The sequence below is a fragment of the Crocuta crocuta genome, unplaced genomic scaffold, assembly GCF_008692635.1.
Source record: "Crocuta crocuta isolate KB4526 unplaced genomic scaffold, BGI_CrCroc_1.0 scaffold197, whole genome shotgun sequence".
Taxonomy (NCBI): domain Eukaryota; kingdom Metazoa; phylum Chordata; class Mammalia; order Carnivora; family Hyaenidae; genus Crocuta; species Crocuta crocuta.
The window spans coordinates 6,361,369-6,384,539 of NW_027532002.1; positions in this window are offsets into that span (position 1 = coordinate 6,361,369).

Genomic DNA, 23,171 nt, shown 5'->3' on the forward strand with positions numbered 1-23,171 from the left:
CCCATTAACCATCAGTTTGTTCTCAGTAGTTAAGGATCTGTTTCTTGGCTTGGCTCTCTCTCTTTCTCTCCATCTCTCTCTCTCTCTCTCTCTCTCCTCTTTTGCTCATTTGTTTTGTTGTTTTAAGTTCCCACATTTGTCTTTCTTGGGCTGACATTTCACTTAGCATTATTCGCTCCAACTCCATCCATGTCCTGGCAAATATCTCATCCACTCATTCATTCATTCATTCATTCATTCATTCATATTAAGCAAACTCTATGCTCAACAAGGGGCTCGAACTCTTGACTGCAAGATCAAGAGTCTCATGCTCTACCTACTGAGCCAGCCAGGTGCCCCTATCAGGCATACTCTTTTAAAGCCATGCAGGACAGCAGATGTGCAGAGGGCCAAAGATATGCCATACCCATTAGTAGGGTCCACAGCCTCCCGACCGGGCTGTCCTGCAGGCAGCACCTGACCTGCACTTTTTGCTAAAGTCTCTTGCAGCCCACTTGTCCTCTATTATAGCAGGTAAAAGATGACCATGGTTTTACCTTGTTTGTTTGGGGTTTTTTAGTGTTATACACTACCAACTCTCTTTCTCTCTCTTGTTTTACACCACCCAGTCTCTTTACAAAACTATAGGACTGTCTGTATACTTACCGATCTTTAAGTAGGCCTTTTCCCTATTATTATATTTCATTTCTTTAAAGAAATAAATGGACCATCTAAAATTTATCTTAATGCATCCTAATACAGAAAACACTGTTTACAATTTTAGTGGTGATTAGAAACTCATGTCTTACACTGTAAAACTGAAGTTAGTTTAGAGGAATATTTAGGGATCCCGTTGTTGGGTAATTTTTTACAGAGAACATCCATAATTTATACAATGCCTTTAACACACTTTTACTTTTCACTCCTGAGTAAGCCAAATTCTCTTTTCCCTTTATTTGCATCGATGCGTTAATCAATCCTGCCTGTCTTCCAAAGCATGGCGCCAATCATTACAGGAGTATAAGCACACATCACAAAGTGGGCCAGCCCAGGCCAGGGTTAGGTCCCGGCTCTGTACAGCACTGCCTGTGGGATTTAGAACAAACTACTGAACCTGGCTCAACCTGTTTCCTCTGTAAAATGCAGACGATCATAATACCAGTCTCACAGAGGAGTTGCAAGTCTCAAATGACTCAGTCTCTATTTGCATATACTTTGAAATTTGTTAACAGATACAAGAATTTTTATCTCAGTGTCATTATCTCTAGCAAGTTGTACAAATTTGCATATGATCTATAGCAGGTCATGATATTGTCACATATACTAATACTCACTGGAACTGACTTCACTACTGTGTATAATTTTTTTTAATTTTTAAATGTTTGTATTTTATTTTTATTTTTGAGAGAGAGAGAGTGAGTGCAAGTGAGGGAGGGGCAGAGAGAGAGGGAGACAGAGGGTCTGAAGCAGGCTCCACACTGTCAGCACAGAGCCTGATGAGGAGCTCAAACTCACGAACTGTGAAATCATGACCTGAACCAAAGTCGGACGCTTAACCGACTGAGCCACCGAAGTGTAAAATTAGTTTATGAAATGTTAATGCATTATTGACACTTAACGCTTATGGGTAATAACTGTTTAGTAGTAATTTACTCATAAATATGTACATCACGAATCTTGAGGACACTGACATGTCATGATGACCAACCTACACCTTTCTGCCATGGGATGGATGGTTGTGCGTGCATATATATCTCTATGAAATTTGAAAAGAAATCATCATTGAGAGACCAGAGATCTCTATTTGAAATCTCTAATATTTAAAACTTTTTAAAAAGTATCTTTGATTCTAGAAGGCAGTTAAATTACACTTCCACAATGGGGCACATGGGTGGCTCAGTTGGTTAAGTGTTCGACTTCGGCTCAGGTCATGATCTTGTGGTTTGTGGGTTCAAGCCCTGCATCAGGTTCTGTGCTAATAGCTCAGAGCCTGCAGCCTATTTCAGATTCTGTGTCTCCCTCTCTGTCTGCCCCTCCTTTGCTCGCACTCTGTCTCTCTCTGTCTCAAAAATAAATAAACATTAAAAAAATAAAATTATACTTCCACTATGGAGACTTTGGGGTCCTGAATAGGACTAAGTGTGCTGTAAAAGCACTTTGTGTTAATCAATCAGCAACCAGATCCCTTAGCCATGTTAAACATAGATTCTGAATCATTTTCCTTTCTAAATACAGCTCGAGACACAATGTCAGCACCTATTTTTATTACATAAAAATAACTTAATTCTTTCTTATCAAAATGGCATAAAGTAGTAATCAGAGCTTAAATATTTATATTATGCACTACTTCCAATCCACTTTGGCTTGCGAATGGTGTTTTTTAAAAATCGTTAAACGCCTTTATTTTAAAAACCCTTAACACAAAACAACCACAGCCCACGCTGTTGTTCCTCCAGTGTGAAGAAATCACTCAGATACCACACCCAGTGTCTTCAAAGGAATCCCTGATCTTTATTAGGGACCTAGTGTTGAAAAGATATAACACTCAGTGGAAAGGTGTGACACAGGGTCAGTATCAAGGGAATTTCCCCAACCTACTGAAGTGAAGAAGACTTTGGGGGAAAAATAGCTCTCTGCTACATAATGCATGTGGCTCCACCTCCCCATGCCTCTGCACTCTCATCCTGGCTTCCTACCACTGGCTTAAATCACTACGGTTAGACATGAATGATTAAAAAGTATTATGACATTTTCCCTTACTGCCTCCTCCCCCCAAAGGTAGCCAAAAGCCCCAGTAAAGGCAAACTCCTTATTTTTGGCCTAGATTGCACAAGGCTCCCAAGTACAGAACCTTTGTTTCTGCTTTTATTTTTAATGCCCTACGGTGCCTGCTTGCAGGGCTCCCAGACAGTGAGCACACGGAAGACACTCAGTAACTGCTGGGTACCACGAGGGTTGGCAGTGATAATGCACGTCCTGAATTCCTACCGACTGAACAGGCTGTCGTTACCACAGTAAGTCTGTGTGTGCCACATTTGCTGTCTTCTGCACTCTTCAGCCAGGGCAGTCTGTGCCTTCGGTGGCCAGCTCCCTTGGAGTTGCTACTGAATGATATATGCTTCTCAGGTTGGGCCAGATTGGAAACGGTGGTAAGTTCATAATTGCAGGACTAACTTTCCTGGGCAACAAGCAAAAACAAAAACAAAAACAAAACAAAAACAAAAACAAAAGAAAAAACCCAGAGCAATGAGTGGACTGTTCAGTTCAACCTGCCCCACCCTTCATTTCCCAGAAGCCAGCTGGGCTCTCCGACTGGACTCTAGGGGACACAAGCCTAAACTGGGGAGGTTTCAGAACATAGCCCTGAACTGGGTCCACCCTGGCGCCTGGAGACATCAGGATATCTTGAACTAAAAGCGACTGCGCATCAGTAATGTGTCAGGCCCTGTGGTTAGCACAGGGGATGCAAAGTTAAATCAAACAGGGTCCCTGCCTCCAAAAACCTTATAGCTTATAGTCAGGGGGCACGGACATAAATAATGAGATGAATCGAGCGCAGTGTGGTAAATGCAGGCTGGAGCTGAGGGCAGGGACGGGGGTTGGGTGAAGGACAAGGATACATTCCCAGAAGTGATGGAGAGCTGAGTCCTGAGAGAGAGAGAGAGTCGGCTTAAGCAACCACAGGCATTCCAGGCCAAGGGAACATGAAGCAAGGGAGAGCTTTGAGCATCTGAAGCACTGCTAGTAGCTCATGATAGCTGGAATGAAGAGTGGGAGGCCATGAGGTAAGTGAACAGCCTGGAAAAATAGGGTGAGGCAGAGTCTCACAGGCTTGGTGCACTGGGCTAAGAGCCTGGAATCTTTCCAGAAGGCAAAAGGGAACCACCTCGCAAACAGGGAAGTAGCATGCTTGTATTTACAGTTTAGAAGGATAACTCAGGAGGTGTTTTGTAGGATTTTTTGATAGGAGGGAGGGGAAACAGAGTAAAGTAGACGATGGGGTAAGAGGCTGCTATAGGGCAGATTCAAATTCTACAGTGTAGAGCCTGCTTGGGATTCTGTCTCTCCTTTCTCTGCCCTCTCCTGCTCGCATGCTCTCTCTCTCTCTCTCCGTCTTTGAAAATAAAGAGAGAGAGAGAGCGAGTAGTCTCCACAGGTCTTGGAAACCAGTTGGATCTCGTGCATGACTGAAAAGGGACACTCAAGAGTGACAGGTAACCTTTCTGGTCCCTGGTGTCGCTAGATGAGAAATCTGGGGGAAAGGTCAAGTGTGAGAAGTAGGGAGACCAAGTCAGCTTTTCAAGGCAGAATAAAACCAGCCTTTAGGTTGTGGCAAGGCATGGAGTTAAGTTCTGTTGGCTTTAGACACCCCATCCAATGTGGAATTTTCATGGAGGTCTATATGGGTTACTTTAGTCTGGTTTCTTGGAGCCCAGGATTTCATCTTGCACAATATTTGTCAGTGCTGGAGCCCCATCTCCTCCTGTCCATGTGTGTTCACCCTGTACCAGCGGGGTGCCATTCCTAGGAGAGACCTCCCGAAAATGGGGAGTCACAGGGGGCAGCAGAGCTAGTGCTATGCAGTCAGATTGGCGGGCGACCAAACATTAATGCTAGGTGTGGCAAATTTATTTTTCTTCATTGTTAACATTCCATGAAGAAAGGAAATCCGGGGCTTCTTATTTTCTAACATAGTCTATGCAATGTCCTATTACACTAAATTAGGCTATTAAAAGGTTCATCATCTCAAACACTGCATCGTTTATTATTTTTAGAATGATGACCATGATAGGCAGGAAAATGCCCACCTAAAGATGTCCATGATCTCATCCCTGGTACCTGTGAATGTGTTACCTTCCATGGCAAGAGGGACTTGGCAGGTGGAAATAAACGAAGGAGGCTGAGACAGAGAGATTGTCCTGGATTATCTGGGTGGCCCCACGTAACAACAAGGTTTCTCATTAAGTGAAAGAGGGAGGAGAGGAGAGTGCGGTGCAAGGAAGACCTGATTGGCCACTGCTGGCTTTGAACACAGAAAGGGGCTGCAAACCAAGGAATGCCGGTGGCTTCTAGAAACTGGAAAAGGCAAGGAAACGGATCCTTCCTGGGAGGAAGAGCATAGATCTGCCGACATCTTGATTTTAACCCAGTTAGACCCATTTGGGGTTTCCAAGCTCTATCGAGAACTATGAGATGATAGATGGCCGTTGTTGTAAGCAACAAAGTTGGTGGTAATTTGTTACAGCAGCAACAGGAAACTAATGAATATTCTTTTTNCCATCAGTCCTCAGTTTTTGAACTAATGACTATTCTTAAAGATTTCAGGCCCCCCTTGGCTATCAGCTGCCTCAGAACCAGAAAAAAAAAAATCTAATGAACGCGACCATGAAATCCTTAAATCTTCATGCGGCAGATCATACATATTTTTTCCTGGTTCCCTGCCCCGGTTTCCCGGAGTCGGGCACTACCCGTATCTATGGTAGCATGCTGCTTCTAAAAGACCCCATGCGGAACATAGCCCTCATGTCCCACTACGTGCCTGCTAACAGCCTTACAGACAGCCATCTAAATGTAGGCATTGAGATCAGAAGGCCATAGCATTAAAAAGAGCAGCCTTGGGACTTTTGTGTTTTAAAATACGTAAGTGGACAATAGACTTGGCTAAATTATGGTTCTGAAGAGAGGCCTGCGCTTGCCAGGGCTTGAGGAAGGCCTGTGGGTGAAGTCTGGTGTCCCGAAGAGGAAAGAAGGTGGCCGCTGGGAAAGCCCACACTGACATCTAGTGATACAAAACCGCACTGCCAAAGGCTTGAAACCTGAAGCAGTCTGCATCCATGGGCTCCTTGTTTCTAAAGCAGAACCCCCCTCCCCCGGCCCCTCCACCAGGACTCAAGACTCCATGCAGACCAGGGGATATCAGGCGTTCCCCCACCATCCCCATCGGGGGGAAGGCTGGGCAGGCTTGTGTGTACCTGTCCAAGTTTAACCACCTGAGAGTTTTAGCTCTTCATTTTTTGAAATGATTATTTCCACACATTGTAAAGCTAAAGATTTTACTTCTAAAAGCCTTTTTGTGCTTCCGCTGGTTAGACACTTTAATGCCAAATGAGTTTTTAAGGGCATTTCTATTTTCTAGGTTCACAGAACAATTGCTTTGGCTGTGATGTCCCGAGCAAGAAATAACCTGCATCAGGGATGAAACAAGTGCGGCAGTTGCATAATGCCCTTCTTTGCCCCAAGAACTTGATCTGCAATTTGGTTTTCATCAACTCTGAAGCCAAAAGCACAGAAGAAATGGCAAAGATCGTCCCTTCCATTTTCCCATTTTTCTCCTATGCACATGGTGAAAATAAGTCAGCAGAGATAAGATTTCTATGTCTTTCCTTAATGGGGACAAAATTAGAACGTGGGGCCGATATGTGAGGCTCGAACTCATGAACCATGAGATTGTGACCTCAGCCAAAGTCAGACGTTTAACTGACTGAGCCACCCAGGCTCCCCACAGCAAGGCTGGATTTTGAAGGCTAGTGCAGTAACCCAGGTAGAGAATGATGAGAGAGCTGCATAACAATATGAATGTACTTAATGCCACTGAGCTCTACGCTTAAAAATGCTTAAAATGATAAATTGTATGTTATGTATATCTTACCAGAATAAAAATTTTATGAGAGGCTGGCCCACATCAGTAGCAGTGGGGATGGAAGAAGATTCAACAGGTCTAATCAAATGATTGGAGGCATATATGTTTTCATGTCATTCTCATGGGTAAAACGTGCACATTAGTGCAGATGAACAAATATTAACCTCTGGCACACTAATGTTCAAAACACTCTTATAGCCTTCTCATTAAAACAAACAGACCTAAACATCATGAAATAATCAGATTTTAAAATGTGGCTTTTTTTTCATATTTCATACATGCAGAACATTTTCTTCTATGACACGTTAATATCAAGCTTCAAGTAAATCATACAAAATAGGAAAATAAAATGTGCTGCACTAAAAACATACTTAGCAGATAAAGGGCAAAGTGGGGGGAGGAAGTCCATTAGGCATCTTCTGATTCAGTTCTGACTGTCAAAAATATGAGAGGTAAAAGCATTTCCAGAATTCGGTTGCTTCCATGAGGCAAGGAAAAACAGGAAAAGATAAATAGGAAGGAACTTCAGATATGACTTGTGCAAACAACAGATTCATAGGTTTGGAAAAGACAATTTGTTACCTTTTTAGAATTAGTAATACATTGAGATTGTGATTCACTGTAATTCTAGGGAGGAATTAGAGGAGATCTTTAATTTCTTCAGTAAAGAATTTCAATTAAATGTTCAAATGTATGTCTCCAGTATATCTTTTAAACAGATGGCATACTACTAATAAATTTTGTTATTTCTTCATCCTCATCCCCCACCAATAATTGCGTGAAGAAGTGAAAAATACTGCCAAACCAGTATTAATGAGGAGAATGACAGCTACGATTAGGATTTCATTTTAATACAGTAGGATTTTTTTCTACTGAAAAAGGTTGTCTGATAATAAGTCATGAGCTTCAGTAGGAAAAGAATTTCCTTTGTAGCTCACAAAGAACTTAAAATATACTACTCCAAAGATTTTTTTTTTTTCCCAAATCCCTGCCATGCAGAAAATGTACTTAGCTTGATATACACAGACTTCAGATAAACAAGAGTTTTGGAAAGCCAGGTAATTTCCTGTAGGATTTTGTAAATTCATTATCATGCAGGGGAAAAACAAATGTCTGTTACCCTCAATAGCAGAATGAGTGTGACTTACAGTCAAATTTGAAATGACGATGGCTTGATAAATTGAATAGACAGTCTTGCTTTTCATATTTAGTGTAATCAAGCTAATGGCTTTTGTATAATTTTCCAAACTACTTAATGGATATTTTATGATTTATAAGAACTCACTTTCTTGTCAGACAAAAAAAAAAAAAAAGAATCCAGGTTTTCTGGCTTCTTGTGTCTATTTGTATCGGTTGGAGCAGTCATTCTAGACATTGATCTACAGACCAATGCCAGTCTGTGATGAAATACTCATAGTGAAATAAGAAAAATCAGGACAAGGCAGTAGTTGCTTTTTTATCTATATAAAACTAAACGTCCTCAAACAGTATGCTAATTCCTAAAAAAAAAATTAAGCATACAATTACTATCTGACCCCCAAATCCCACCTTTGGGTATATATGCCCAAAAGAAATTAAAGCAGGAACTCAAACAGATATTTGTACATCCATGTTCATAGCACCATTATTCACAAATAGTCAAAAAGTAGAAGCAAACTGTGTCCATCCATGGATGAATGTAATGTTGTATATACATTATATATATATGTGGAATGTATATATTATATATATATACAATGGAATATTATTCAGGCTTCAAAAGGAAGAGAATTCTGACGCATGCTACAACAGGAATGGACCTTGAGGACATTATACTAAGTGCAATAAGCCAGTCGCAGAAAGATAAATACTGTATGATTCCACTTACATAAGGTAACTAGAGAAGCCAAATTCATGGACACATAAAGTAGGATGACAACTACCAGGACGGTGGGGAGGAGGAGATGGTGACTTGTTAATGGATATAGAATTTCAGCGTTGCAAGATGAAGAGCTCTGGAGATTGGTTGCACAACAGTTAAATGTAATTAACACCACAAAACTGTACATTTAAAAACAATTAAGATGATACATTTTATCTTATGTATATTTACCAAAATTAAACATTTCTTTAAAATTTCTTAAAGCTAGGGGTGGTTGGGTGGCTCAGTCAGTTGAACGTCTGACTCTTGGTTTTAGCTCAGGTCATGATCTCACAGTTCGTGAGTCTGAGCCCTGCATCGGGCTCTGTGCTGACAGCGCAGAGCCTGCTTGGGATTCTGTCTCCCTCTCTCTCTGCCCTTCCCCCTCTTGCTCCCTATCTCTCTCTCAACATAAATTTAAAAAAACTTTTAAAAAGTTTCTTAAAGCTAAATGTATTCAATTTACAAGACTTTGCTTTAGTATAAGATCATGTCCTTTCTATCCTTATGATAGTTGTAGGTGGTAGTAGTTTGGGGGCGGGGGATTTGGTTTTTTGTATATTTGGGTTTTTCTTTTTTACTTCCTTATTTGACCCAATAAACACACTGATATTGATTCATAAACTCAGTATGAATTTTTATGGGCCTGTGAAACCAAAAAGATGGTGAACCATTCATTGCTCAAGAGATCAGTGGTTCTCACCTTTATTTTTCCTGCCTGCCCCAGTGCACTGGAGGGAATGATACATCTCCATCAACCAGAGCCTCAGTAGGGCTTATTGTCAGCTGGAATTTAAAGGGCAGTGTGCATATCAGAATGGCTGGGACTCATGTATACTAGACAAAGTCCCCAGAGAGTTCTAATACGACTCTCTCCCCCACTTCCAGATGGCATTGACTCCTCCCCAAACCTAGCTAAACTGAGAATTCTGGCTTGGTATTCACACATCTAGGATATTTTAGTCCAATACATCTAGAAAGTACTTGGACACTTCAATCGTTAATTTACTCTTTTGCCTTCTCTACAGGGCAGCCTTCCAGAAAATGGATAGAACTTCCCAGGAAGACAAGTCCTTCTGAAATTTCCAACAACTAATACCATAGAGAAGACTTTCTTTATTGCTAACACTAATTCTTTACACTGGAATTTAAATGCACTTTTCCTTACTCTTTCAGGCTAGGTTGTCCAGATATTGAGTCATTGTTTCCTCAAGGAAAAAGCAGAAGAGATTAAGTCGCATTTTTCAAACTGCAGATTACGACCCGTTAGTGGTTAGACAAGACCAGGAATTTTTTTCCTAATGAAAGAGAAGTGTATTGGGGCGCTTGGGTGGCTCAGTCAGTTAAGCGTCCGACTTCGGCTCAAGTAATGATCTCACAGTTTGTGGGTTCGAGCTCCGTGTGGGGCTGTGTGCTAACAGCTAGCTCAGAGTCTGGAGCCTGTCTTCGGATTCCGTATCTCCCTCTCTTTCTGACCCTCCCCTGCTCACGCTGTCTCTATCTCTCTCAGAAATAAATTAAAAAACATTTAAAAAATGAAAGAGAAGTGTATTGAAAGACTAAATATCAAAGTGCATCACATGTAGTGAAGGTAAGTACTATTCCATGAAACTTTGTATATGTTCTGGGCTGAGACATAAAATGTTTCTCCTAAATCCAGCCATAGTCAAAAATGGTAGGAAACCATTGGAGTCATTAAACGATCTGTATAATCTGTTCTAGCTTAAAATTCTATAAAGCTCATTTTTATAGTAAACACAGAACTCTCCCTTCACCCACACCAGCTCACCACCCCCCTCAACAAATCCAAGAGCTCCTATTTGTCCTTGAGAGCCCTGTGAGCAATTTGCCTTGATTCCTTCATGCAGACCTGGACGTTGGGCCTTCCTTGTGTCTCTCCTGGCCCTGGGATATATTCTACTATATTGTGATTGCTTTTTTCATCCACCTCTCCAGAGAGCCGTGCCTGTATTTTAGTGAGATCTGTTGCATGTAACGGAAATGAGGGAAGGGAGGAACCAACAGCTGTATTTGCTTAAGAGAGTGGTTCTCAGGCATGGCATCACATCAGACTCCCCCAGGAAGCTTTCTAAAAGCCCAGTACTCACACCACGCCCAGACAATGAAACAGAATCACTGTCAACAGAGCCCCAGCCTCTGGGCGCTTTAAAGCTCCCCTGAGGAGTCCAGTATGCACACAAGGTTGAGACCTGATGGCTTAGACCAGGACCTCGGGATCTTGTTACAGTGCAGATTCTGATTCCCTAGGTCTGCAGTGTGGTTCCATATTCTTTCTAATATACTTTCCGTCTGCTTTTCTGCAGACGACACTTTAAGGAACAAGAGTAGAGGCTGATGGAGGCTGGCGATAGAGAATAAACCGAGATGGCAAAATCAAACAGACCTGAAAGACAGCAAAGGTTGTGACCAGGTATGTGGCTTCTGGAGTAAAGTACCTGGCACGGTTTCTCACTAGCTATGGGACCTTGGGCCATCTACTTGAAAGTTTTCCCATCTGATGACCTAAACTCATTGAGTGGTTGTGAGGACTGGGCAGCGTGGTTCAAAAGACTCGGGCACACACATGTGCGTTAGTGGTATGACTATGTATCCCAACTCCACTTACCAGCCTCGTGCCCTCGGCAAAGTAACTTAACCTCTCTGAGCTTCACTTTCCTCAGATGTAAAATGAGAAATCGTAACATCCATCTTACAAGATTGGCTTTACATAAAGAAATGGCATGTAAACTTCTTAGCCCAGTATTTGACCCGTGTACATGACCAATAAATGGTTATTCTTCAAATTAGTTTCATTTGCATGGAGATAAATCATTTTGACCTCCCATAGGTACATTCTCTGTTTAGCCATCTGCCAGCTCTCAGAAATTTCCCCTACTCCCACCCTCCACAGGCCCCGGGCTGAGGGCCAGATGACAGAGGAGAAGGAAGGCTCATCTCACTCTTTATTTCAACATGTTATACTTCAACAGCAGGACCTGTTTTTATTACCCTACTGAGTTCACATGGGTAGGTTTTGGCAGCAGCAATTATTGTCCTTATTACTTTATAGATGAAGAAATAGACTTGGCTCTGACATGTTGGATTTTCTCGAGCAAGTCCCATATGGAGGATATAAGCTCTTAATTCTAATCAGAGCCAGAGAAAATACTCCTGACTTCACGCTTCTTGAAATCCTCTCTTTCAAAAACACTTTGAAGACCTGCAACACACCAGGCATTGTAGCAGATTCAAAGCATCCATAGCAGAGGTTTGAACGAATTCAACCTCTGCAGGGTCACAGGCAGGGGTCTGGGGGACGGGGGACAGCAGGCTCTGAGAGGTGGGGGTGGGGGCAGACAGCATATGAGGTTTCGCAGAAGAGGTGTCGTTGCAGCTGGGCAGTGAAGGGTCAGGAGGAGTTGATAAGGAAAGGGGGAAAGGTGTTCAGGAAGACAGAACAGCATGGACAGCGGCGACGAGGTAAGACACTGCCTGGGATGGTCAGGGCAGTATATTTGGGGGATGGCAGGTGGCCAGAGGGGAAGAAGATAGAGCTAGAAAGTTAGCCTGGGCCAGACTATAAGCCAGATAACAGGGCTGGGATTTCATCCTGTTAGCTTTCATAGGATGACCACATAATTCATCATCAAAATTGGTCACTTTTGAGAGTAAAAGGGCATGTTAACCAGATGCAATAACAGAACATCTAACACAAAACTGCCCTGGTCCAGGCTAACAGGGACATTCAGTCACCCTAGCTCTGGAAAACCTTGAAGGCCTGACACCGTTCAGATTTGTGTCTATTAGAGCGAATTCCGGCAGCAATGCAGATTGGAAAGGGGAGGGCGTGCCTACAATCAAACAGATGGCAAGGAAGGCAGTGGGGATGGAAAAGAGAGATGTTTAGGAATGATTCTGCCCAAAATACAATGGATTGAATATATAGGGACAGAGAGAGGGGGAGGGAGAATATTTAGTGACTTGGAATTTCCAAGCTGGGTGTCGTGAGAACTAAGGAAGACAAGAAGAGGAGCAGGTGTGGGGAAAGTTGGTACAGCCTGAGGCACGTTGAGTTGGAAATATTTGCTACTGTCGTCAATGTCAGTGTCCCACAGGCAGTTAGGGCTCAAGGCATGGAGCTCACAGGTGGAGATGGGGGACAGAGACTGGGTCATTATATAGATAACGATACTAGGAGGAAGTTGCTGAAAATCACCAAGGGAGAGGGGCTAGAGAGGGAGAAAGTATGACACTTAGGATGCACTTGCAAGAAATGGCAAGAGGCTGGCGGGAGAAGAGGAGCCAGGGAGGAAAGATGGAGTCAGAGCGGTAGAAGGGAAAATAGGAGAGAGGGTCCCCCAGAAGGTGATAGAGAAGCAGATTTGGGGAATGAGGACCAATTGGTTCATTCAAGACCCTCAAACAGGTAGCGTGGGATGGAGCCTGACACCACTCTTGATGGGAGAGTGTCCATCACTGTTCAACTTTCTGGAGCAGTGGGGGTGGAAGCCTGGCCACACAGCACATTGAAGGCAGCAGGGGCCTGAGTTCTAGAAGCCAACTCTTCCCTGGAGACTACAATGGGTCTGAAGGAGAAGGAACTAACAGCGGCTTGATGGGGAGGCAGTTGCCCTGCTTCGCTTTCCTCATGCTGTTTACTTCTGAGTCTGGTGTAAACATGTGGTTAGAAAATTAGAGACAGAGACTCTGAATTTACCTCAGGTCCCCTGGGTGTCACTTTCACAGTCTGGGAGCTGAACTTGAAGAGTTTTTCCTTGTCCAGAGTCGTAGCAGTTTTAAGTAATTGTGTTGAGAGTGTTTTTCAGCCCCAAATCTTGACGTCTTTGCTTGTACTTGGATGTAACTTGGTAATGGGCCAGTTAGGACATTGCAGTGTCTGATACTTTCACACATCGGTGTCGGAGGCCACTAGAGCTTAGCTATTATAAACAATGAAAAAAATCAATTGAAAGAAGTTTACTTAATGAATATTCATGATTCTGTATGTAAGACCAAAGATGGATGAGTCTTGTGCCCTGAGAGCAACTGGCTTATTTGTCTTATTATTGAGTTGTAGGAGTTCTTTATGTATGCTGAAGAGCAGACCTTACAAGACACATGATCTCCAAATATTTTCTCCTATTCTGTGGTTTGTCTTTCTACTGTAATAGTGTCCTTTGAAGCACATTTTTTATTTTGATAAGATCCAGTTGATCTATTTGTTGGCAAACAGTCATTCATAGAATTCCCTGTAAAATTGGTACTAATGTCCTGATTTTAGTGCTTTTATTCTTCTCTCTGTGTCAGTCCAACTAAAGTTTTGTAAATTTTATAACATTTGCATCAAGTGAAAAATGGGCAAAGGATTTGAATATAAGTTTCTCCAAAGAATATTTACAAATGATGATAAGCACGCAGAGAGATGTTCAGTATCATTAGTCATCAGTGAAATGCAAGTCAAAACTACAACAAAAGACCACTTCACACCTACCGGGATGGGTAGAATAAAAGACAGAAAAAACATGCGTTGGTAAGGATGGGGAGAAATTGAAACCCTTTGTGATTGCTCACAGAAATGAAAACTGGCATGGCCTCTTTGAAAAAAAAACAGTCTAATAGTTCCTCAAAAAGTTAAACAGAGGCCTTGGAGATGCCCCCCTCCCCCCCCCAGATCTACCCATGCCACCTAGCCATGGTTAACCCCATAGCGTTCTTCAACATCACCATGGACAGTGAGCCCTTGGGCCGTGTCTCCTTCGAGCTGTTTGCAGACAAAGTTCCAAAGACAGCAGAGAACTTTGGTGCTCTGAGCACTGGGGAGAAAGGATTTGGCTACAAAGGTTCCTGCTTTTAATAGGACTATTCCAGGATTTCTGTGCCAGGGTGGTGACTTCCCACACCATAATGGCACTGGCGGCAAGTCCATCTATGGGGAGAAATTTGATGATGAGATTTCACCCTGGAGCACACATACCCTGGCATCTTGTCCATGGCAAATGCTGGACCCAACACAAGTGCTCCCCAGTTTTTCATATGCACTGCCAACACTGAGTGGCTGGATGGTAACCATGTGGTCTTGGCAAGGTGAAAGAGGACATAATGTTGTGACAGTCCTGGAGTGCTCTGGGTCCAGGAATGGCAAGACAAGCAAGAAGATCACCATTTGACTTGTGTTTTTATCTTAATTGCCAGACCATTCCTTCTGTAGCTCAGAGGAGCACCCCTTTACCCCCATGGGCTCAAATTATCCAATAATCTTTGTGCTCTTGATGCCATTCTATGGGTTCCATATTTTCCTTACTTCTTTCCAAGTCTAGCTGGATTGCAGTTAAGTTTATGATTATGCAATAAAAACTAAACAAAAAAAGTTAAGCAGAGAGAAATCATGGGACCCAGAAATTCTAGTTCTAGATACATTTCTAAGAGAATTAAAAACACATGTCATGCAAAAAGGTGTAAACAAATGTTCATAGCAGCACTATATATAATAGCCAAAAGGTAAAAATCACCTAGATGTCCATCAACCAAATAACAAATACGATGGCCTATCATATCCATACAATGGAATATTATTTGACTATAAAAAAGGAATAATGTAACATGCTGCAGAATGGATGAAACTTGAAAGCATTATGCTCAGTGAAAGAAACCAGATGCAAAAAGCCACATGTTCTCAGATTCCATTTATATAAAATGTCCAGAGTAGGCAAATCCATAGAGATAGAAAGCGGTGTAATGTTTTCCAGAAGCAAGCCAGGAGGAGGAAAAAAGGGAGCGATTGCTAATGAGTACAGGGTTCCTTTTGGGGTGATGAAAATGTTCTAGAATTAGACAGTGATGATGATTGTACGACTCTGGGAATGTGCTAAAACCCATTTTTTAAAGGATACTTTAAAAGGGCAAATCCTATGGTCGTGAATTGTATCTCAATTAAAAATTAAAAAGACTTCATCAACACCATTAGGCTCTTGACCCCACCATTATCTCCCAATGTATCTTGTCAACTCCTGACCTCACTGCCTTCCCCATACAGATCAGTTATCTGTGCCTCCATCCACACTATTCCCTGTCCCTCTGGAATATGTGCTTTTCGCCACCTTGTTTGCAAGGCTGACTCCTACTCATCCTGCAAAACCACAGGCACTGCTTTCCTGCAGAAAGCCTTCCTGAAACCCTCCAGAGTTCGTTTCTTCTCCTCTGCGTCCTCCCTCTCCCGCATACACACTTCCAGTATCCACCACACAGCTCTAATTTCTTTGTTTAGGAAATGAGCTCTTTGAGAACAAGAATCCTACCTTAAAGATTGCAGCCTGTTCAGAACCTAAAACAAATAGTTGCAATTAAGTAGAGGTCTGTTGAATCGCAGTTAAAGTTAAAACTCTATTTCATGCTGCATATTGCATTAAGTAACAGGCTGTTTTGTTTCAATTTTTCTTTTGTTTATTTATTATTGAGACAGAGAGAAACAGAGCATGAATGGGGGAGAGGCAGAGGGAGACACGGAACCCGAAGCAGGCTCCAGGCTCTGAGCTGTCAGCACAGAGCTGGAACGCGGGGCTTGAACCCACGTGAGATCATGACCTGAGTCGAAGTCAGTCACTTAACCGACTGAACCACCCAGGCGCCCCAAGTTCTGTTTTGTTTCAAAAAGCAAGGAAGAGATGAGTCCTTCATCAGACAGTCTTTGGATTTATCCATACAAAACTATTCCAACTAATTGTTTCCCCCGAGGACTTCAAAAGGACTGAAACACCTTAGCACTGAATCCCAACATTCCTGGCACATAAGCATTGTCGTTCTGAGGGATTCGTCTCTCTGTCTGTGCTATGCCTCACTGGTGAAGCTTTTTCATAAAGCAGTGACCAAAGAAACCTTAATTGCCTCTTTCACATGGTGCTTGTGTGATCTAGATGACTCTGCGGCGCTGCTGTTGATACTTCTGCTATCGTCAAACTCGCCAAGGAGGAATGCGTTGACATCGCTCCACACCAGCCCTCGGACCAATTTGTGTAGGTCACAGCGGAGATTAATTCTTGCCAAAACAGATGGGTGAAGAGCGTGTGCTTTTACAGAGCTGCCTCCAAGATACAGTAATCTTGTTTGTCCGAGAAGTCCTCCCTGCTTCTAGGGGGAAAAGGGCAGATCTTAAAGGCCCGCCTCACTAGTAAGCAGCAGGGCTCCTCCTGAGGTCGCCCATGGGATAACACATGTCGCAGATCCCCTCTGTGGGCTTGACCCTCCACCCCTGTTTCTCTAGCCATTTTTACCATGAACATATCTGGATGCGGGGTGCCTGGGTGGCTCAGTGGGTTCAGCGTCCAACTCTTGGTTTCAGCTCAGGTCATGATTGGGAGGTTTCATGGGTTTGAGCCCCACATCGGGCTCTGTGCTGGGAGCATGGAGCCTCCTGCTGGAATTCTCTCTCTCCCTCTCTCTCTCCTCCTCCCCCACTCATATTGTCTCTGTCTCTCTCAAAATAAATAAGCTTAAAAAAAACACACAGAACTTACACAGCTTACTTACAGAGGCTGGGAAACAGAGCCTGCCTGCAGCCAATGAGCTAATAGGCGGGTATTGAGGATAAAGGATAAAATAGATTTTGGTTTTGAATGAGGGGAAACCACACTGTACCCAGACATAACAAAAACTCCAAAGAGCAGATCTGCATGAGGTGGCAGTAGAGGGGGGGTGTGTGTGCGTGTGTGTGCGCGCGTGCGCACGCACACATGCGATTACACATGTGAGTGAGGTGAAAGGGGGTGGGAGTGTGTGAGGCAGGGTGAGCAAGATAAGCAAAAGAGAAGTGGGGAGGGGGATGAGAGAGAATGCTCTGGTAATCTCAGGGAGCCGAGCTGACTTCCCACCCTGTTGAGGGGCTGTGCCTGCTGCTGACCGTATGTTTCCTGTCCCCAGAATGGAGACGGTTTGGCCTGAACTTCCTCCATCACTACCTTTGAACCAGCTAGCAGTTGTGGGAAAGCAGAAATAACAAAATGGGCGTGACTTCAGTGCATTTGCGTTGAAATGGAGTCCTGGGCCCACGAGGACTTTACTGCGGTGGGATGTCATTGTTCTCTGTGACAAGCTACAGAGCAGTAGAGAAATCGGCAGGCCCACCTGGCCAGCCTGATGCAGTGGTTCTCTGCAGAGCAGGCTCAATAGTTCGCCCTTTCAGAGGGTCTGCTTGCTCAAGGGTGGGGGAGAATGAGAGAAGCAGACCAGACAAGGGGCCTCTTATAATTTCCTGAAACTCCCAGTTGTAGGGCCATTTTTATACATGACAATGTCTAGAAAACCAGCTCTGGCAAATAACTGGCCTCAAGCTGGGATTATTTAAAATGAGGTTTAGGAAGGAACTAAGTACAATTAGGGCCATTATGAGAATCAGGTCCAAGCCACTGGACATAACTTGATAGAAGGCTCATCTTTAAGACAAATCTCCCTACCATGAAGAATGTTATTTCTTTTCTGAATAAAGCTTTTCAGTTCTTTTTAGCTTTTCAGTGTTTTTTAATCTTTTTAATGATATATATTTTTTACTGTTTATTTATTTTTTGAGAGAGACAGAGTGTCAGTAGGGGAGGGGCAGGGAGAGAGGGAGACACAGAATCTGAAGCAGGCTCCAGGCTCTGAGCTGTCAGAGCAGAGCCCCATGCAGGGCTCAAACTGATGAACCTTGAGATCATGACCTGAGCCAAAGTTGGACACTTAACTGACTGAGCCACCCAGGTGCCCTTCAGTGTTTTAAAAATAAGCTTAAAGGGGTAAATCACCCCAAAATCTACCACTCAACAGTTAACTACTATTAACATTTCAACATATTTATTTCCAGTCTTCCTTCCACTAATTTCTCTTTCTTTTTTCCTTTCTTTCTTTCCTTCCTTCATTAGTAGGCTCCACACTCAGCATGGAGCCCACCACAGGGATTGAACTCAGGACCTTAGATCAAGAGTTGGACACTTGACCCACCTAGCCACCCAGGCTACCCCTAATTTTTCTTTCAATAATTGAAATCATGATGTGTCTGGTTAGTTGGGCTTTTGTTGTTGTTGATGCAAGGATTTGCTAAAGTCACCTTAAGTAATCAAGTAATGGAAGTTTGCTGTAAGAGCACAGGCCTGAAATCATGGGCTCCCAGGACCGAATATCAGACAGGTCGTATGGTGTCTAGAAGCTCTGAGACTTTGGGTCATGCAGAGCCCAGCATAGCTTTAGCACACCAGGTTATTCATTTCCCTCTCACTTCCTTAACCCTCTGGACTTGTGGCAGATGGTGCTTCCCAAAGATGGCTGCAACAGTATTTCCCATTCCACGCGCTGCTCCAGATCCTTGCCACTCCTGCAGCAAGATGGGGAGCCTATGGCCTCTGCCTTTGAAACTGGGGTGACCTTGGTGACTGCCTTGGCCAACAGAGTCTGGTAAGAGCAATGCTCTGACTTCTTAGTCCAGGTCATAAACATGCCATGTGCTTAAAAATAAGAAAAGAAGAGAAGGGAAAGGAAGGGAAGGGAAGGGAAGGGAAGGGAAGGAAGGGAAAGAAAAAAGAAAAGAAAAGAAAAGAAAAGAAAAGAAAAGAAAAGAAAAGAAAAGAAAAAGAAAAGCAGAGTCATGCTCTTNGGGAAGGGAAGGAAAGAAAAAAAGAAAAGAAAAGAAAAGAAAAGAAAAGAAAAAGAAAAGGAGAGTCATGCTCTTCAACCCTGTCCTTTTGAAACCCAGTCACCATGTTATGATTCATGAAGAAAACCACATGGAGAAGAACAGAGGCTCACAGCAAGCAGCCAACCCGAATGTGCCAGCCCTGTGAGCGAGCCCTCTGCCCCCAGGTGAACTGCCCTCCCTGACTCTTCTCATGAAGCAGGAAATGACTGTCACCACTCAGCTCTGACAAAATGACAGATTTGTAAGGGTACCTACAAATGAGTAGCGTAGTCAGGTAAGCCTCAGACTCTTGACCTCAGCTCAGGGTCAAGAGTCTAAGCCCCACATTAGGCTCCATATTGGGCATGAAGTCTACTTAAAAAAAAAATAACAATAGGGGTGTCTGGGTGGCTCAGTCTGTTAAGTGTCCAATTTTGGCTCAGGTCATGATCTCACGGTGGTTGGTGAGTTCAAGGCCCATGTCAGTTTCCATGCTGATGGCTCAGAGCCTAGATCCTGCTTGGGATTCTGTGTCTCCCTGTCTCTCTGCTCCCTCCCCTGCTCATGCTCTGTCTCACTCTCCTTCAAGAATAAATAAACATTAAACAATTTTAAGTAAATAAATCAATGAAATACCAATAAGTAAAATAAAAAAATATAGATGTTAGCAAGGTCAATTTTTATTGCGGTTTTACAACACCAAGTTTGAGGACAGTGTGTTATAAAGCAATAGATAACGGATACACTGCTTCATCGCCACCATGTTGGACACTTGATGCCTTTTTAACCTCTCCCCTGTGTCCAATCGTTTTTGTCTCTCTGGGCCTCAACTTTGGGTTCTGCCAAGGAAAGTTCTGCATCGTCCAGTTAATCACTATCTTCCCCGATGGTCATTCTGTAGATCAGTTGGCTTTTCCTGGGCAGCTCTGCACCCCTGGCCAGCTGTGGTCAGCTGGAAAGGTCACTGGACGCAAGAGCCATATAAGGAACCATAGGAATGGCTGGCATTCTAGGGCCTATACTGGGCAGGTAAGGTCCTACTTGGCATACACGTTTAGTATTGATTTTTACCACTATTTAACCTTATTATAAGCATTTGCAATGTTACACTTTATGAACACAATTTTTAAAAACTACTTTATAGACTACTTCAAAGATATAACATAATCTACTGAATCATCACCTTTTTGTGAACATTTAAGCTGTCTACATGTAGCAATTTTCTTTTTTTTTTTACTGTCCTACATAATAATGCAGTGAACATCTTTTGATATAAAGCTTTGTTTCCCCAATAAAACTATTTCTCTAAGAAGGAAAGCATCGTGTCAAAAGGATGAGTGTTTTGAAGCCTCTTAACACATCATGCCAAATGGTGTTGGGAAAGTTCATGTCCATTTACCTTCCTGCTAATGGTGTATGATATAGAGTATTTTTACCACATCCCGGCTAGCAGTGAGAATTAACATTGTTACAAAAACATATCTCCATGGTTTGAAGTTTCTTTCATTAATGAAGTTGAACATTTTTTTCAAATGTTTATGTATCTCTTATATTTCCTTTTTAGTAAGTTGTCAGTATGTGCACACACAGAGCTTCCTTCTCTGGGGCCTAGAAATATTAATAGAAGAGAAGTTTCATCTAAATATATTTGCCCTAAGATTTTGTCTCTTCTCATTTCTCCATGAAGCTCCCTATTCTTCTTTTCCTGAATGTTTCACTGTAGTGTTTTTAACTATGATCTTTCTTGTTTTATAGTTTTCTGCAGCCCAGCTTTAGAGATTCTAAGGAGAAACATTTTGTTCCAACCATTGGGATTTAGATTTCAGTGTAAAACTTTAACTATCTGCAAAGGGAAATCTCAGGATCTACATATGCCTGTCTTTCCTTGGATGACATAATGAAATCCAACACTGAGCTGGTTTTGATTATTTCAGGTTACATGTACATAAGAATCCAAGGTTTTACTTTATTATTTTTCTTTCCATTTGTATTAGTTAGAGTTCTCTAGAGAAACCCAGAACCAATAAGAGATGTCTTCCTTCCTTCCTTCCTTCCTTTTTCTTTCTTTCTCGTTTTCTTTCTTCCTTCTTTCCTTTCTTTCTTTTTCTTTCTATCTATCACTTTTTCTTCCTCTCTTTCTTTCTTTCTTCCTCTCCCCTCCCTTATCTATCTATCTATCTATCTACCTACCTACCTACCAACCAACCTACCTATTGAGAGATTTATGATAAGGAATTGAGCCACGTGATTATGGAGACCGTAAAGTCCCAGGATCTTCATTAGGCAACTGGAGACTCAGGGGAGTGGATGTAGTTCTAGCCCAAGTCTGAAGTCCTGAGAACCAGAAATGCTAATGGTGAAGTCCAGCCTAAAAGCCAGTAGGCTTCGAGACTCAGGAAGAGCAGTGTTTCAGTTTGAGTCCAAAGGCAGAAAAAGACCAACGTCTCAGCTCAAAGTCAGTTAGGCAGGAGGAGTTCCCTCTTACTTGGGGGAGGGTCAGTCATATTGTTCTAGTCAGTCCTTCAACTGATTGGATGAGGCTCACACTAGGGAGGACCATCTGCTTTAGTCAGTCTACTGATTTAAATGTTAACCTCATCTACTGACCCTCCCCTGCTCACGCTGTCTCTCTCTCTCTCTCCTAGAAATAAATAAAATATTAAAAAAAAAATGTTAACCTCATCTAGGAACACCCTCAAAGGCACATGGAGAATAATTTGACCACCCATCTGGGCACCCCATGGCCTAGTCAAGTTGACACATAAAAATTAACTATCTCACCTTTGGGGCACCTGGGTGGCTCAGTAGGTTAAGCGTCTGACTCCTGGTTTTGGCTCAGATCATGCTCTCACAGTTTCATGAATTTGAGCCCCACATCGGGCTCTGCACCGGCAGCACAGAGCCTGCTGGGGATTCTCTCTCTCTCTCCTCCCTTCTCTGGCCCTCACCCACTCACACTATCTCTGTCTCTCTCAAAATAAATAAATAAGCTTTAAAAAAAACTTAAAATCTATCACACCTTTAAAAAGTGTATATTAAAAAAACCCATTGAGATAGCCATTACCAAAAAGGGAGGAGGGGGAAGAGGAGAGGGAGGAGGAGGAGGTGGAGGAGGAGGAGAAAGAATAGGAAGTATTGGTGAGGAATTGAAGAAGCCAGAACGGTGGTGTAGTGCTGGTGGGAATGTAAAGTGGTACAGCTTTGGTGCTAAACAATATTGTGTTTCCTCAAAAAGTTACACATGGAATCACTACGTGACCCAGCAATTCCATTTCTAGGGATACACCCAAAAGAACTGAAAGCTCAAACAGATTCTCATTTACCGATGTTCATAGCAGCACTATTCACGATAGCTAGAAAGTTAACGTAAGCCAAATGTCCATTGACAGACGAATGAATTTAGTTTATTTTTTAAGTAAACTCTACATCCGACGTGGGGCTCAAACTCACAACCCCAAGATCAAGAGTTGCACACCTTTCCAACTGAGCTAGACAGGTGCCCCAACATATTAAAAAAAAATTTTTTTTAACATTTATTTATTTTTGAGACAGAGACAGAGCATGAGCAGGGGAGGGTCAGAGAGAGAGGGGGAGACACAGAATCCGAAGCAGGCCCCAGGCTCCGAGCTGTCAGCACAGAGCCTGATGCAGGGCTCAAACTCAAAAACCTGAGATCATGACCTGAGCTGAAGTCAAACGCCCAACTGACTGAGCCACCCAGGTGCCCCAGGTTCATGAATTTTAAAAAAGCCCTAAAAAGGAATGAAATTCTGATACATGCTATAACAGGGATGAACATAGAAAATGTTATGCTAAGTGGAATAAGCCAGACACAAAAGGGTGAATACTTGTTCTCACCGTGACTCAGTTTCCTCAGAAGTTAGGGGTGCTAATAACACTAGTACCTTATTCATAGGGTGGTTGTAGTTGAATATATGGTAAGAGCCTGGGACCTGTGTTTGCTACTGCTGTTGTTACCCTAATTATTAATTTAAATAAGTCATTTTTAAAAA